This window comes from Neolamprologus multifasciatus, chromosome 10 (assembly GCF_963576455.1).
Source record: "Neolamprologus multifasciatus chromosome 10, fNeoMul1.2, whole genome shotgun sequence".
NCBI classification, from domain to species: Eukaryota; Metazoa; Chordata; class Actinopteri; order Cichliformes; family Cichlidae; genus Neolamprologus; species Neolamprologus multifasciatus.
This window is the reverse complement of record NC_140448.1, coordinates 5,376,337-5,391,471: the sequence shown is the minus strand read 5'-3', so window position 1 is coordinate 5,391,471 and position 15,135 is coordinate 5,376,337. Positions and strand designations below refer to the sequence as shown.

At 42.4% G+C, this 15,135-nt stretch overlaps 1 protein-coding gene and 2 long non-coding RNA genes across 12 annotated transcripts in view; all 3 read left to right on the top strand.

The window, feature by feature from the left end:
- The window catches only part of LOC146509434 (uncharacterized), a 50,172-nt gene extending 49,514 nt beyond the window's left edge, over positions 1–658 (top strand). The window contains exon 2 of the long non-coding RNA XR_014876366.1: positions 206–658. This is a non-coding gene — a long non-coding RNA (uncharacterized LOC146509434). The remainder of the gene's footprint in view (positions 1–205) is intronic.
- auts2a (activator of transcription and developmental regulator AUTS2 a) overlaps positions 1–15,135 on the top strand; it is a 418,508-nt gene that overhangs the window by 52,482 nt on the left and 350,891 nt on the right. The gene's annotated exons all lie outside the window — the stretch shown is intronic.
- On the top strand, positions 1,743–9,367 carry LOC146509433 (uncharacterized). The gene is made up of 2 exons (XR_014876368.1): positions 1,743–7,880; positions 7,919–9,367. It is a non-coding gene; the product is annotated as an uncharacterized LOC146509433 (long non-coding RNA).

Below are 15,135 nucleotides of genomic sequence, written 5' to 3'. Positions count from 1 at the left end.
GTTAACATGAGAGATTCTGGTGGTCAGGGACAAATGCAATCGCGTAGCAGGATGCTATACACGGGCCAAACTTCAGTCAGGAGACCAACTGAGATTATCCATCCACAATACGAGGTTAGTCATTAATATACTGCAACAACATGGGAACAGAACAGCTGCGAGAGAATTCAGCATTAATGAATCAATGTTACGGAAGTGGAGGAAGCGCAGTTTTTGGCTTTCCCCATATTTCAAAAGTGCTTCATCTCTTTGCTATGACTGTCGCTCGCCATAATCTGCAGATGATAATGGTTGTAGCCGCTGCGATGCTTTCGACCAAAACAGGCGCAGCTTGATGACATCATCAACATTTTTTATTTCTATATGCTTAATTCTTGTTAAGCAGTAATCTAATATCCTGTAATCATTATGAAGCTATAATTTGATACAATAAAAGATACAATAAATAAGATAAGTTTTTGTACAAAGTATCGGATCAGTATCGTCGATACCGCCCTGAATTTTACTTGGTATCAGATTGGAAAGGAAATCTGTGGTATCACACATCACTCGCTGACGGACCCAGATTCCTCCGCGAGGCTCCTGACTACGGCAGCCGTGATGCTCCAACAATCCATCAAGCGGTGCGGCTTCGTAGCTTAGCAAAGTCGGACTAAAACATTTTTGACAGATCTTTGAGCGCCGTGTAGCACAGAAAACCGGTTCGAGGTCAGTGAGCACAACCAGAATTCATACATAAGGTGCACTGGATTTTAAGTGCGCCTTATAGTGCAGAAAATATGGTTTATAGGTTTTAGTACAAAGCAGCACTTTGCAGCTGATTAAGTTTTTCCAATTATACATCACAGAATAAGAGTTTGACATGTTTATAAAAACCCTTAAAAATCCTCATGTCTGCACTCAGACACGTGTAGTGCTACTGTAGGTGAGAAATTGCAAAAAATGATAGAAATTAAAATGCATATATGCAAATTAATATTTAATTTCTTTTCTTTTAATTTGTCACAAGGTTCAATAATCAGTCTAGTTTAAATAAGAGAATTTTCTCTTAATTATTTCATGGGTTGACAGGAATTTGCTGTATGAGTCTCCGCCACAGATGAACAACTTTATAAATTAAGTGACACAATGAAAGCATCTGTGACATCTGTGGTCATCCATCACAGGAAATGACGTCATTGTGTGAGAGATTTCTGACATCAGCTCGAGACAGTCGTGTTTCCCTGTAAACGTGAACATGTTTTCATGCTTGTAACTTGTTGAAAACTATAGCTTGAGCATTAAATACGAGGACGAATCTCATTTTTTAAAGCTGTGCGTAAAAAAAATATGTAAATCCACAAACTTGCACACGTGTCATATCTGATTCATTGCTCATTTGTTTGTCCTCACATTTAGAGAGCTGGCCCAGCCCTGCTGGCTCGCTGACACTGCTCTGTGGTGGCGAGTGTTTGTGTTTACCTTGGCAGACGGCGCTCTGCTGCAGGCTGATGGGACCTGACTGTCTGGATTTGCAGGAGGGCCTTCCATTTGTCTTCATCAGGGACTGAGCCCAGATAATGAGAAGGGATTGCTGCGGCAGAAGTGATTAGATGAATTAAAAGGGCAATATTACTTAATTAGAGGATCCACATCTGGTAATATTATGGTCTGTGACAGTCCAGTATCTTGTTTCTGCATACTGCCAAATATTTAAATGGGTTAGCCTTAAAGGGAATAAACCAACTGGGGGGGGGGGGGGGGGGGGGTGTTAGAAGTGTGGATTCACTTCATCAGATTGAAATGCACGGTGCATTTAAAGGTCGTTGTATGTAAACGGGGAAAAACGGCGCTCTGTATATAAGGCTATGTCCACACGTACCCGGGTATTTTTGAAAACGCAGATTTTTCTATGCGTTTGCACCTTTCGTCCACACGTAAACGGCGTTTTTGGTCACTGAAAACGGAGATTTTAAAAACTCCGGCCAGGGTGGATATTTTTGAAAACTCCGTTTTTGCGTTTACGTGTGGACGAGAAAAACGGAGAAAACGCAGCGTCAAAGGTGTGTGTCTTTTTTTGACGTGAAACCACGTTATTGTTTCGGTGAAAAGAATTTCTACAATACTGTTACTGTTAATTGTCTCTGCAGTGTTTAGATGCTTACATATACACACACAGTTACTGTCTGTTATGGAAGTTTTCCACTTAAATAAAGCCTGCAGACGAGCGGTGAGCGGTAGCTAGCATTCTTTAATTCATGCACACAACATACAAACAAGCTTGTGGAGCCCCATGGCCGCGGGACCGACGGTCAGCAGAGTCTCTCTGAGCCAAAGTCAACCTCTCAGTTAAATACCTTCTCCAGGAACAAAAGGCAGTACACAGCTGTTTCACACCTTAAGGTTCACACTCCCTTGCTACTTCCCAGAGTCCTCAAGAGACAAAAGACTGGTCCTCTGGAGTTCCTGTTTCCCCAACATCTTTGCTACACCCCCTACCATTTGTCTCAAGTATGAGTGTCAGACATGTTAAAACAATGAAATAATGTGATTAATACCTTAGTGAAAGAAATTCCTCTACAATCCCACCCTTTGATTCTAAAATCAAGAATCACATTAAAACCAGAATTTCTTTCCTGACATTCTGTATATCACATCAACATTATTGTACACTTAAAGGAGTTTCACACTGTGTATCCTCACTTCACTGTTCTCCCACCACCCTTTGTTCATCTTTAATCTTCCCCACAATCTAAGCTCTCACATGCAAATGGAAACAACAATGATACAGAGGAAAGGTCTTCTCCAGAGTGTCAAAGTACTTTGCATGGCAAAGTGAAACAGCATTAGGTGGTCAGTCTCTGTCACAGTTATGGCTCCTGGTGTCTGTGCCATTTACAGAGTCATAATTCCAACGCTGATCTTCCTTGCGCTGTCACTTTTGGAGCTTGGCACGCTCTCTCCATCCCTCGATTTCTGTTCCAACGCAGCTGTAGATTTAAGGCAGAGCACGTCGTACACCTTAGTTGTCTTCCTCAGCGTCAACGTCAAAACTCTTTCATTTTATTTTAAGATTTTACTGTTCAAAATCTCCTCATGACAATCCTTTGGAAGCCCACTGTCGTTTGTCTGTTGTCCTGCAGATGGTCCCTGCTTCTCAGTGGTCCTCTTGAAGCGTTCTCTCCTAGTCATAGTTTGCATCTGCGCCTCAGTCAATCCTTCCATATCCTTCATGTCATGGTTCCTGCAATTTAAAAATGAAAACTTCCCCGGAAAAAACCCTCTTTTGCCCTATGTTAGCTTAGCACAATTAGACATGCACAATGAAGTTGTGCACTGTCTCTTAAAAATTCTCAGGGCTTCTCCCCTTAAGTAGCTTCACTCCAGGCCCTGTCGTAAGAAAAAAAACATTAGCCAGTGGTGTGTCCTGCTGTAAATCATGTGATTAGATCATATGATTAGCCCTCTGCTGTGGAAAAAGTGATATAGATGTTAGCGCAGCGCGTCTGTATGCACACTTTCTCACAGTGACCTCTGCACTGTAAACAATACAAGGTCATGAATAACACACCGCTGGTAAATTCACAAAGACACAGAAAGTGGCATTTAAAAGGTTAAGTCAGCACGGCTCAAAAGCCCATGCAACCCAGGATGTTGCTGTCACCTTTCTGCTCCTGTAAAAAGAAACATACATATATACATCCACCCTTTTGTCTCTCTGGGTGGAGGTGCAATCTTGCATATTGGTGTCAAGTCAGTCAAGTTTTTGTCAGTCCAGTCAATCCCCGTGTTTATTGCTGATAGCAGAACCTCTTGTGTCGCAATAAGTCTCTACTGCCAGCAATGACGTCATTTCAAAAAGGAAATAAAAAAGAATTTAGACTGGATTACCTCGCTGAATCCTTTTTGCCAGGGACTTGTTTTCTGATTGTCCCAAATAAGTGGCTTTCTCCCGAGCCCATTTTAATTTTGGAGAAGCTCACTTGCGATTGTTCAACATGTTGTGTAGCGCTTTCGATTCCGATCTTGCAGGCCTGCTTGAAAAAGAGAAAATTGCCAAACAAAAATCTCAGTGCACTGTTAAAAATCAAAAAATATGAAGGCCTAGTTTAGAAGTTGTCTAAGCATACTCCCTTAGAATGATAAAAAAAAAAAAAAAAACTAATTGGCAGGTTCAAAGTGGTACCAAAAGAAAATGCATCAGTAAATCCCCAAAACTTTCATCCACCAGTCACACACCTCACACAACAGCAATATTCTATTAGAAAATGAGTTTTTGTTTTCCCCATGTACCCAGATGTGTGTCATGATAAGACCTCCCTCACACATCAGAAACCAGAAACTCAATAATCTATTAGTCTCCGCTCATCTGACCCTCCCGCAGCATTCTGTTCACCGCTGATTCAATCATCCTTCCCCAAAAATAATACTAGTTCACTAGTCTATGTATCACTTCTTAACCTACTAAGCTAACTGGACAAGATGGTAACAGAAACGCTTAAAATGCTATTTGGTCTTCATGAGCTTCATTGCATGTGTGTTTGTGTTAGTAGGATTAATGCATTTTCTGTTTGTGTAATTTTTGTGTACCTCTCCTTTTTGCGGTGCTCCAGACACTTTTCAATTCTCCACGCAAGGCAGTCGTTTTTTTCTTCCCAGTTTTCCTAAACCCAAATTTTATTCCCACACTACAACAGCCTTCCTCCATGTTGTCCCCTTCTCCTTTGACTGTGGTCTCATCTCATCTCTCCCCCTTGCAGCAGTCCAGTGAGAGTCAGTTGTCTTTCAGCTTTGTCCTGTTTTCCACGGTCTCATTTTGCCATTTTTGCGCCGAAAGTGGCAAATGTCCAACTCAAGCAGTCTTTTCAAAAGTCCATTCACACACAGTGAAGGTGCAGCTCGTTGGAAATGCACATCCATCCATCCAGTCATGATGATGCCATTTTTCTCCTTGCTGTCGCTGTCTTGCACAGCTGCTGCTGGACCTTTTCTTCACTGCTCAGGATGCTGCTGTGAGCTCTTGAGATCCATCTCGTTGTTCTGGAACTGCATTTCTTGTCTTCAGGGAGAGATTCTTGGAGCTTGTGTTCTCAGGGTGACAAACACGTGGAAGTTAAGCTGTAAAACAATTTAGCCAAAGCTTGGCTTGAGTGTTTCTAATGGTGTTAACCTATAATTTTCTTCCGACTGCTGCACGTGGAAAATTGATCCAGGTCTGTTCTTCACCTGCAAGTGACACACTGAGACATTTTGATCATTCTTCTCATTGCTTAAAACAACACATCTCCCCTCTCTGGTTCTGAATTCCCTTTTCTTAAAAACCCAGAGAGATTGTAGTTGTTCTACGTTGAAAAACACCAAACCCTCTTCCTATTTGCTTATTTTATCAACAATTCTGCTAAAAAAAATTTTTCGTGTGTGTCCACCCTAGGGGAGCTGGTGGCCTGCAGTACCACCTTCTCCCTCTAGTTGGAAACAACTGTTACACACATTTCTACACTCCTCTCTCTTTTTTTTTTGTTTTTGTTTTTGTTTTTGTTCCCCATTTTCAACATTTTGAAACCCCGTTTCTCACTGTTTTTTTTACACACACATCAACGTTTCCCACACAACCATTCTCTGCAATCTTACACACTACACATTTACTCAATTCTTACCATACAGTCACGTATTGAGTTTTGTCTCTGGCCGCCTGGTGGAACGTCTGCCGATCTACTGGATCTAGATCCCATTTTACTACACGAGGCGTCCCCCGTGAGGCCCTTGCCTTCTACGGACCAAGGAACGAACACCGCCACTCCGTGCACTATAGTACACGGAAATGGATTCCGACAGTGTACCCGAACCGCCGTTCCTGTGACGTACTTGGACCGAACACAGGTCTGGGCCGGCTTCTCCCCAACAACGTGCGCGAGCCACTGTCCTTGTGATGAGCCGTACCCAACACAAGCCTGGGGCCTCAAACCACCAGGTTTTCCTCCCGGAGACTCGAACTCCGGGGTCGGCCAGCGTTCCCCCCCTCGGCCAGACAAAAAACTCTCCATGACTGTATACAAGTTAGCTACAACTCACCCATCTGCAGAAGTCCCCTCAAAATCGATGATCTCGGTGGTGACTGAAACACACGGCTCCGTGACTCCTCCATTTCCTTTGCTTCAACAGCTGGTAGGACAAAGGTACCTTTTCCCTCAGGGGTGATCAGCCCGTCCACGGAACCGTTGTTCAGCGACCACACGGACCACCCTGCTCGCAGCGCCATTTTGTTATGGAAGTTTTCCACTTAAATAAAGCCTGCAGACGAGCGGTGAGCGGTAGCTAGCATTCTTTAATTCATGCACACAACATACAAACAAGCTTGTGGAGCCCCATGGCCGCGGGACCGACGGTCAGCAGAGTCTCTCTGAGCCAAAGTCAACCTCTCAGTTAAATACCTTCTCCAGGAACAAAAGGCAGTACACAGCTGTTTCACACCTTAAGGTTCACACTCCCTTGCTACTTCCCAGAGTCCTCAAGAGACAAAAGACTGGTCCTCTGGAGTTCCTGTTTCCCCAACATCTTTGCTACACCCCCTACCATTTGTCTCAAGTATGAGTGTCAGACATGTTAAAACAATGAAATAATGTGATTAATACCTTAGTGAAAGAAATTCCTATACATGTCCCTCCACACATACGACTCGGTTCTGCTTCTATGCCCCAGCTTTGTTTACTTTTTCCCACCTAGGCTTCTAGACTTCTGATTGGCCAACATTTCTACACGGTTAGGAATATAGCGCCACCTGCTGCTTTGGCATGTTCCTAGCAGCGTTTTCCTTCATTTCTGCCTTTAAGTGTGGACGGGATTATTTTTTAAAACGAAAACGGAAAATCTCCGTTTTCAAAAATACCCGTGTACGTGTGGACGTAGCCTAAGAAGCTCGATGTAACAAGCCGCCTGCTATTCTTACTAAAAATGTTACTGTGTTACTCGAGTTATTGAGACTTAGGTACATGACACAAATGTAATCCTAGTGTGGAGTTCAGCTGAAAGAGCCTCATATTAATTTGAACCTTTTTATTTTTAAATGATGTATAACACCAAAAAAAGCACCTGAGCAACTATTAAAATTTTCATTATCTATACACATTAGAAAAGCCTCATCTGTGAGTATTGTAAGGTTTCCTATCGACGATCAACGATAGGTTGAGGCTATCGTTGATCGATTAGTACGTTTGCTAACAATGTTGGTTGAAGCGAACAGAAGCAGTCACCAGAAATGTCTTAACATCCTCAGAGTGCAGCAGCGATTCATTTACTCAAACTCAGAACAGAAAGAAAGAACGGAGCAGCCTGTTCAGGAAAAAACATTTTATTGAAATGAAAACCCGCAGTGGTGCGGAGGGAAACTGGCTTATCTATTTATCTGTCTGACACTCGACCAAACAACAAATATGTTAAAAATCAAAATGTCTCTTCCAGCAAACATTAAAAAAATCTCTGAGCTAATGTTCAGTCTTTTGTGTGATTCAGCGAATCTCAACTAAATAAATAAATAATCCAAAAAGTAGCTACATTAATAAGAAACAAACGAGAAAAGAAGGTCAAATATTCGCTCCAAACCAAATTTATAAATACTTTGACAAAAACATCCATCGTGGGCCACATCAGAGGGAATTTCTTCATTTTAATCTCCATATTTGAGCTGGAAGCATCGACTATTTTCTCATTTGTTATTTTGAATTAAGCACTCAGATTAAAAGCTGTCATGAATCAGTCATTCAATGAGCTCGTTTTCACACCGAAGTCAAAGTCGCTGCTGCTACGGCCTAAAAATGCACATCGACTAAAACGTACCTTAACGTTGTGTAACACTTTCACCTGGACCTCTTTATCCGTGCAGGCGTGAACATTTGCGCTGCGTTGTGTTCACGCACATGCTCGAGGAAATTAGCATACCAAGTATCGTCATCGCTCTGCTGAGGTCACGACCCCACAGACTGCATGGAGACTATAAAGAAATACCAGGCTGCTGAAAGTGTTTGTTCTGCTGGCGTATCCCTCGGAGAGCTGTGCCGATGTGAATCACTCCCATTAAAATGTCCTCTGCGTGTTGGTGTCTGTGGGCTCGAGTGGGTGAACCCTGCTCTGTTCAGGTTCAAGTGATTTCACGGGCCTGGCTCGATGTAAATTCACTTGGTTCCAAGACAAACACAGGTAATGAGCTAGATCCAGCTGAAAGCAAAGACATGGTCTGTGTCATCGTTCCCACCCACTCGCTTTTGTGAGTGCTTTTAGTGGCTGCTGTGGTGCTTGTGTTGATTGAGTGGGGGGTGTGGAGGGCTGGGATCCTCTAGTTAATCCACTCTTAAGGCATCTATCACTCCATCTCACGGAAGAGAGGATATTAAAGCGTCCCTCTCTATCGTCTTTCTTTCTTCTCGCTCTTTGTTTTCGTTCTTGCTTGTAGGAAAATCAGCTCTGTGCTGTCGAGCCTGCACGAGCGCTGATTGATTTCTCCTCTGTTTTCAATCTGTCTGTCAGCCAAGCTTAGCGTTCCTGCTTCCCAGTCCATGCAGTCGTTACGTTCCCACTCTGCTGGCTTATAAACCCACTGTGTCTTTCTGCAGGAAATTTGCTTTCGGCAAAGAAATATTATTTAAATGGACTGAAACATTAGCTCTTCAAAGAACGAGAGCCTTTGTTTGACTTCAGCGCAGACACGAGAAAAACCAAAGAATAGTTTGGTGTTTTTTTCATGTTAAAGATTCGAGTAAAAAACAACTGAAAACTATTCACGTTGTGTTGTGACTGTATCTCGTGGGGTTGGGATGCTGCTGTGTCTACAAACCAGTGTATAAGCGCATGCTAATGTGCATTTCCTGCCACAGTACGTGTCTCCATGACCAACTTTTGCTGTGATGATGCATAAAAATCCACAATGCATGTAGAAAAATGAAAAGAATATCATCCATGCAATAACTGAAAAACCCCTCGTGATACAAAAAGGACTTGTTATTAGGCAAAACAACAAAAGTACCACATTATTCACTTTAAGTAATAAAGTAAGTTTAGCTGTCTGCACCACAGATGAGCCCTGTTTACTGTAAATACCTGTGAAAAGGTGAGCGCTTGGATTAGTCCTGCGTGGTTGTCTCTAGTTATTTGTATCTAAACGTGTGCTTTATTTAAATTGAGGTGGTTACACACAGGAAGTGCTGGCGTTGCTTCAGTGTGTGTAGGATTTCCAGGCCTGCGCTGCTGGAACATAAATATTGCAGTACTGAATCACTTTCAGCACGTTGTGCTTTTGTCGCTGCACAACTCTCAGCATTATCTGCAGGTTCTTGAACCAAAGCTGGTGAAATGGTGACGACCCTGCAGAGGCAAGTGAGCGCCTGTATATTAATGTTGTAACAAAAAGCTGATTGCACAAGGTTTTGTTCTGGGTACTATCTGATATGTAAAGTTAATAATAAAACGTATTAGTTAACCCTTTAAGACCTACCATAGAACCAAGTCCGCCAGAGCTTATATTATATTTTTACATGCTGTGGAGCCATTTTTGGGAGCATTTCAAGTTGCTATACATCAATACAACCATTATAGCCCAGATTTTAATAATATGTCTGCATTAAGTGCATAGCAATTAAATAAATTGCTAAAAAGTGCAATAAACTACAACAAAATTGAAAATCGTTTTTGTTTTTTTAACATATATTTCTAGTTAGAGAAATTTAAGAGGCTTATCCCTCAAAACTGTAAATACAAAAAAGTTGCACAAAATAGTTTCCCACCACAGGAAATTTATTTTGAGTGTCTTCATAGTTTTATTTTTGAAATACACCAATTTTTATATACTGCAGGAAAAACGAAAATAAATATTATAATGCAAATTTGCAAAAAAGCAGCATATGCATCAAAATAAACTATTTCCAGCAGTGCAATATGAGTCCTAAGCATCCCAGAAACCACACAGAAAGTCATAAAGTCAAAGATAACTTTTAAAAACACCAGTATAGGCTCATGAGGCCCTGATGGTAAAAAACTACATTTCCGCGAAAATGACATCACTTCCGGTTTCGGGCAGGTCATGGTGGAAATGCGAAAGTTCGTGCTGATGGACGTAGGAAGTGTTACAAACAGCTGATCGGATCGGCAAAGCCTGTTTCTGGAATATTATGTTTTTGTTGCTGCAAGTGCTTTTTATGCAGTTTTTGCAAAACTATATGTGGAAGGAAACTGTGACCGAGGACAAGCTGATGGCATAAGATGTAAGTACAACTCCTCCGGTTTCATATGCAAAAAAAATTATTGCGCTAGCTCACGTGGTTGCAGAGCTACCGGGATTTAAAAATAGTTATACAAAACGGAGCGTGCAGCTCTGACCGGTTTTAAAGGGTTAATGGGCAGTATTTGAGCAGCCTTAAATTCTTGGTGTGAAATTGTTCAGTTTCACGATGTTTGATGTCGTGAAACGTGTTCGGTGTGTTCACACCGAACGCGATAGACGCGTACAGAGCATCAGGTTTACATGTAAAGTCAATGGAAAAGCGCGATGACCCGCGATTGCGGCTCCTGCGAAAATTCGGAAGCAGATTTGCGTTGCGAAAACGCCTGAAACGCGCATCAGTCTAGTGCGTTCGGCGCGTTTGACTCGCGAAAAAAAACACGCGCGTGGGTTTTTGTGTTGCATTTTGTCCATACGCACGTTTCGCGTCTACCGCTCGAGTTGGAAAAATCTGAACTCCAGCATCAAATCGCGCCGCGACAACCAATCAGGAGCCTGGTGACGTGGCTCTGACCTAGGTCAAAGGGGCAGATCCAGCCAAAGCCCTTCATACTTCAATGAAGGGAAGGCTAATCAACGCCGTACCAAACAACCCGGAGCTGTACGACACCAGCTGCTCTCTGTTTTGAAAGTTTTCACTGACCCGGGGAAGCCGCACAAGAGCTAGCAAGCCACCGCTATTTTCCCACTGACGTACTGGGACACGCGTCGAGGTGCGAATGTGCACGCGTCAAATTAGGGGCGTTTGGGGCATTTTCGCTCGCGCCTATCGCGTTCGGTGTGAACACACCGTAAGCGTTGTGGATTTTAGGGACTTACAGTGTACGTAAAAGTATTATTATGGCGCGTTTTGTCTTCATCTGCCTGCCACTTTCGTGCGCCTTTTTCCCTCCAGGTGCAGGTGTCTATTTCCGAATGAAGGTCATAGTTATGGGTGTTTTTGTGCTGTTTTTTCTATTGGACGTGATGGTTATCAAAAAGTGTTCAAATAAAGTACATAATAGTAAAGTAATAGAGTACGCTCTGTGAACGAACAAAAATGCATCTACACAACAAGACACGCGGCGTCCTTTCTGACCAGTAGATTAATGAGAAACAGGGAATTATAAAATATAGCACACCTTTAGCTTCTCCTTTACTCTGCCCCCTGCTGTGCAGAAAGCCGTTAGCTTAAAGATAATTTCCATCTCCCTGGATGTTGCACTGAGACGTGGATTTCACAGAAAAATGTGGTGAGAGGAAAAGATCCTGCGATGGAGTTTCTACTGATTGAATGGCCGTTCCTCTGCGAATTTTGAGAATGAAATTTCATCAATATAAAAAAAGATACACGAACAATCATAACATGCTTTGTATTGTATAAAGGAAGACGCCCCAAACAGAGTCCTGAGGTTACGCACACATGTTGTACGGATTTTGTTCCTGCATGAGCGAAAAGTATTAATTCTGCAGATGAATATCTAAATGTAAAGCTATTCATGCCAAACTTAGTCCTGATATTTGTGAACCTAAAACTGAATTTTATGTTGCAGTCATGACTACAGCAACACAACCTACTGTGTCGAGATTTGCTCTCAGAAATGTCTTTTTGCTGAAATTGCTTTCTCTGAAACCAGACTGCTTTTGGTACGTTTCTAGTTGTTCCCTGAAGGTGATCTCAGCACTAGCAGCAATGCTCTCCGGGTGTCTAGGGTAACCGCTTTGTGGCAGTTTCCACATTTAAAGATGACACTGACTGTTGTTTCCATCCGTTTGGCTGAACAACCAATTAGATTAGATGTAAATCTAATCTGCAAACCAGGAAGTGGCAACTGGGAAAGTAAAGATGCAGAAGCTGAACATAAATACACATCCATAAATGAAAACACGGCTTCATGACACTCATCTTTGATCAGTGTGAGCTGTTTCAGTCACATTTAACCTGAGAATGAATTTCGTGTCATTTCTATACAAAACTTAACACAAGTATGAAAAAAAGAAACACGAATCTGTTTAACCTGCAACACAGTTTTTGATTTCACAAAGTAAAACTTGAGTCTGTCCATCGTACAGTCAGACTTAGCAATGACAACGCACAGACGCTCCACAGATCAGTCGTTAAGCCTAACGTGGGAACGCTTTACAAACACTCGGAGATGAACTCACACTCTTTACTTCTCTGGGATCGCTTACTTGGAGATGAAATGCTGGTTTGGCAGCACGCAGCGCAGCTCCAGATGCTTTCAGTGTGAACTTCGGACCGTCAACAGTGTCACTACCCGATCCGTACTGGAAACCCGATCCGTACCCCTCATGCGCAAATCTTACGTCACTTCCTCTCTTTGCCAACATTGCGACATTCAATATATTTGAATGATATGGTTAGCGCCCAGTTAGCTCCTAGCATTTCTCAACAGCTCTGCCTCCTTTTCGACTACTGGGACATTAAACAATGGATAATCCGTATACAAACAAATTTTTGCTTTTCTCCTCAACAGAGAGTGTCCCCCGATTGAACAACAGCGCCGTAAAATAAGAAGAATGGCGCCTAATTACAGACTTAATAATACAGACTTTATAATATGTCACATGAAGATTCATCAGCCAGATTAAGTGTTTACTGACAATTGACAGTGATAGCGGACATCATCATCACTATTCCAGTCAACCCTCTCCACACAGACAAGCATAAACACACTCGACTATCACTAAATCAAATTTAACACATGTTTGTAATGACGCTAATTCAGTTTACAATAGGGTTCATTCGCTCGGTCAGCAGGTGGCGGTATCCTCATACACTGGGGAGTAAACTGCCATCAAACGAACAGAAGAAGAAGAAAACATCTGCACATGCGTCATACGGATCGGGTAGACCCGATTTGTACGGTCCGACTTTGCACATGCGCAGTAAGGATCGGGGAGTCTTGATCCGTAAGTATCTTTTTATTTTTCGTTTTTGTCTACATTGTACTGAAATGCTTCATTATTGCAAACATTTTAAGAGATACTTATTATTCTTAACATCTTAACAGATACTCTGACCCATAACCATCGTAAAACGCTACGACCGGAAGTAGACACCTTTTGCGCATGCAGGTACCGATCGGGTTTCCGGTACGGATCGGGTAGTGACAGACAGACAGGTCTCGCACACAACAGCCGCTCTATCACGTGACGCATACTGCACCGATGTGCTGAGGTCACTGCCTGGGTTACGCCATGTCGCAAATTTGTGAGGTGCTTTTGTGATATTTGATGGATCGGGCTACATTTTTTATTTCTCCCCGATATCCGATCGAGTGCTTTAGGTCGGGATCGGACCGATACTGTACATCCAATCAGTCCATCCCTAATTTTTATTGGACAAAAAGAGCACACGTGTGTTACGCTGCTAACAGTGCCAGCTCTTCACAAACATCTGCACAGCAGGCCCAAGCAAGCTCTCGCATCGCCAACACATTCAGGAGGTCACTGTTCTGCCTTTTATAACTTCAATTGGATATTATAGTTGTAAACTGCCCTAGAGCTCCCTCTAGTGGCTGCTTTGTAATATGGGTTCGGTTACTTTGGGAAAGGAAAAAAATGAGAACGTGAAGAAGAAATAAAAGATGGCGGAAAGTGATACCGTAATGTTATCGTTCGAAGCTGATACGGACCTTAAAATGTTGTTGCCTTGGACAAGATATGTCTGTAAGTATGAGTGTCGATAAAATAATTATTCTCTTTTGTTTTGTGTAAAAATGGTTCGATAATTTGTACATTTGAAAGTCTTGTTAGCTTGCAGTAAGAGTGTAACAAGCTAGTTTACAATGTTAGTTAGCTAATACAGTATTTTGTACTTTCAGTTTTACGATGGTCAAAGAGAAGGCAATGGTCAGAGGCCATTCTTCAATAAATCAGCGCAAAAAGGAAAACAAGTCTGGTTATTGGAGCATCGTTATCTCGCTGTCTAGCTGGTGAAACTGAGAGACTCAGGGCGAGGACAGCATAGTCACTAAAGAACCCAGAGTAGAACCTAGAACATCTAAAGAACTGACGACCTTACTTGTCTCAGTTAAGGTCAGAGTTCAACAGTACGAGAGAGACCAGGCAAAAATGGCATCCTTAGACTTTAAAGGTGAAAACTGCTGCTAACCAAAAATAGCACAAATGCTTTTCGCACATTTGCCAAAAAGCATCTGGATGAGCCCAAGACTAAGGTAAACTGGACTGACCAGACGAAAGCGGAACTTTCTGGAACGCTGTTATATCTGCATGAAACAAAGTCTGTTGGTCTGCTTTAGGAACTGGATGATTTGTTGTAATTGATAGAACCACGAATCCTCTCTAATGTCAGTTTGTGGCTCAGTCAAAGTTTGGACTTAAATGCTTTCCTGCTCTTAAACCCTCCAGTGCAGCGTAGTTCAAACAGTGGGCCAAAATTCCTCAGCAGGGGTGTGAAAGAAGTACTGCGAGTTATTGCAGTTGGATATGGTTAAAGCAACGTTTGCAGCGAAGGGTGGAACAACCAATCATTGGGATGAGGGGGCAGGTACTTTCTCCCCAGGTCAGTTTGGAACGAGTAGTGTTGCAAATTACTAGCTAGTATTTCAATAACAGAATGCATTACTTTTAACAAAATGTGTAATAGATTACTTTGTTGAGTACTGACCCAACACTCCATGGGAAACCAGACCTCAGGGATAACAGGAACAAACCATTTGCACTACAGTGACCTGGTTACCGTACAGCAGCCACATAATGTAAGGTGTGTGGGAGTGACTTATTCACACGTCTGGACTGAATGTGTACAGATGTTTGCGTACGATGTTTGCGTACAGATGTTTGTGTACGATTTTTGCAGATGTTTGCGTACGATGTTTGCGTACGATGTTTGCGTACGATGTTTGCGTACGATGTTTGCGTAC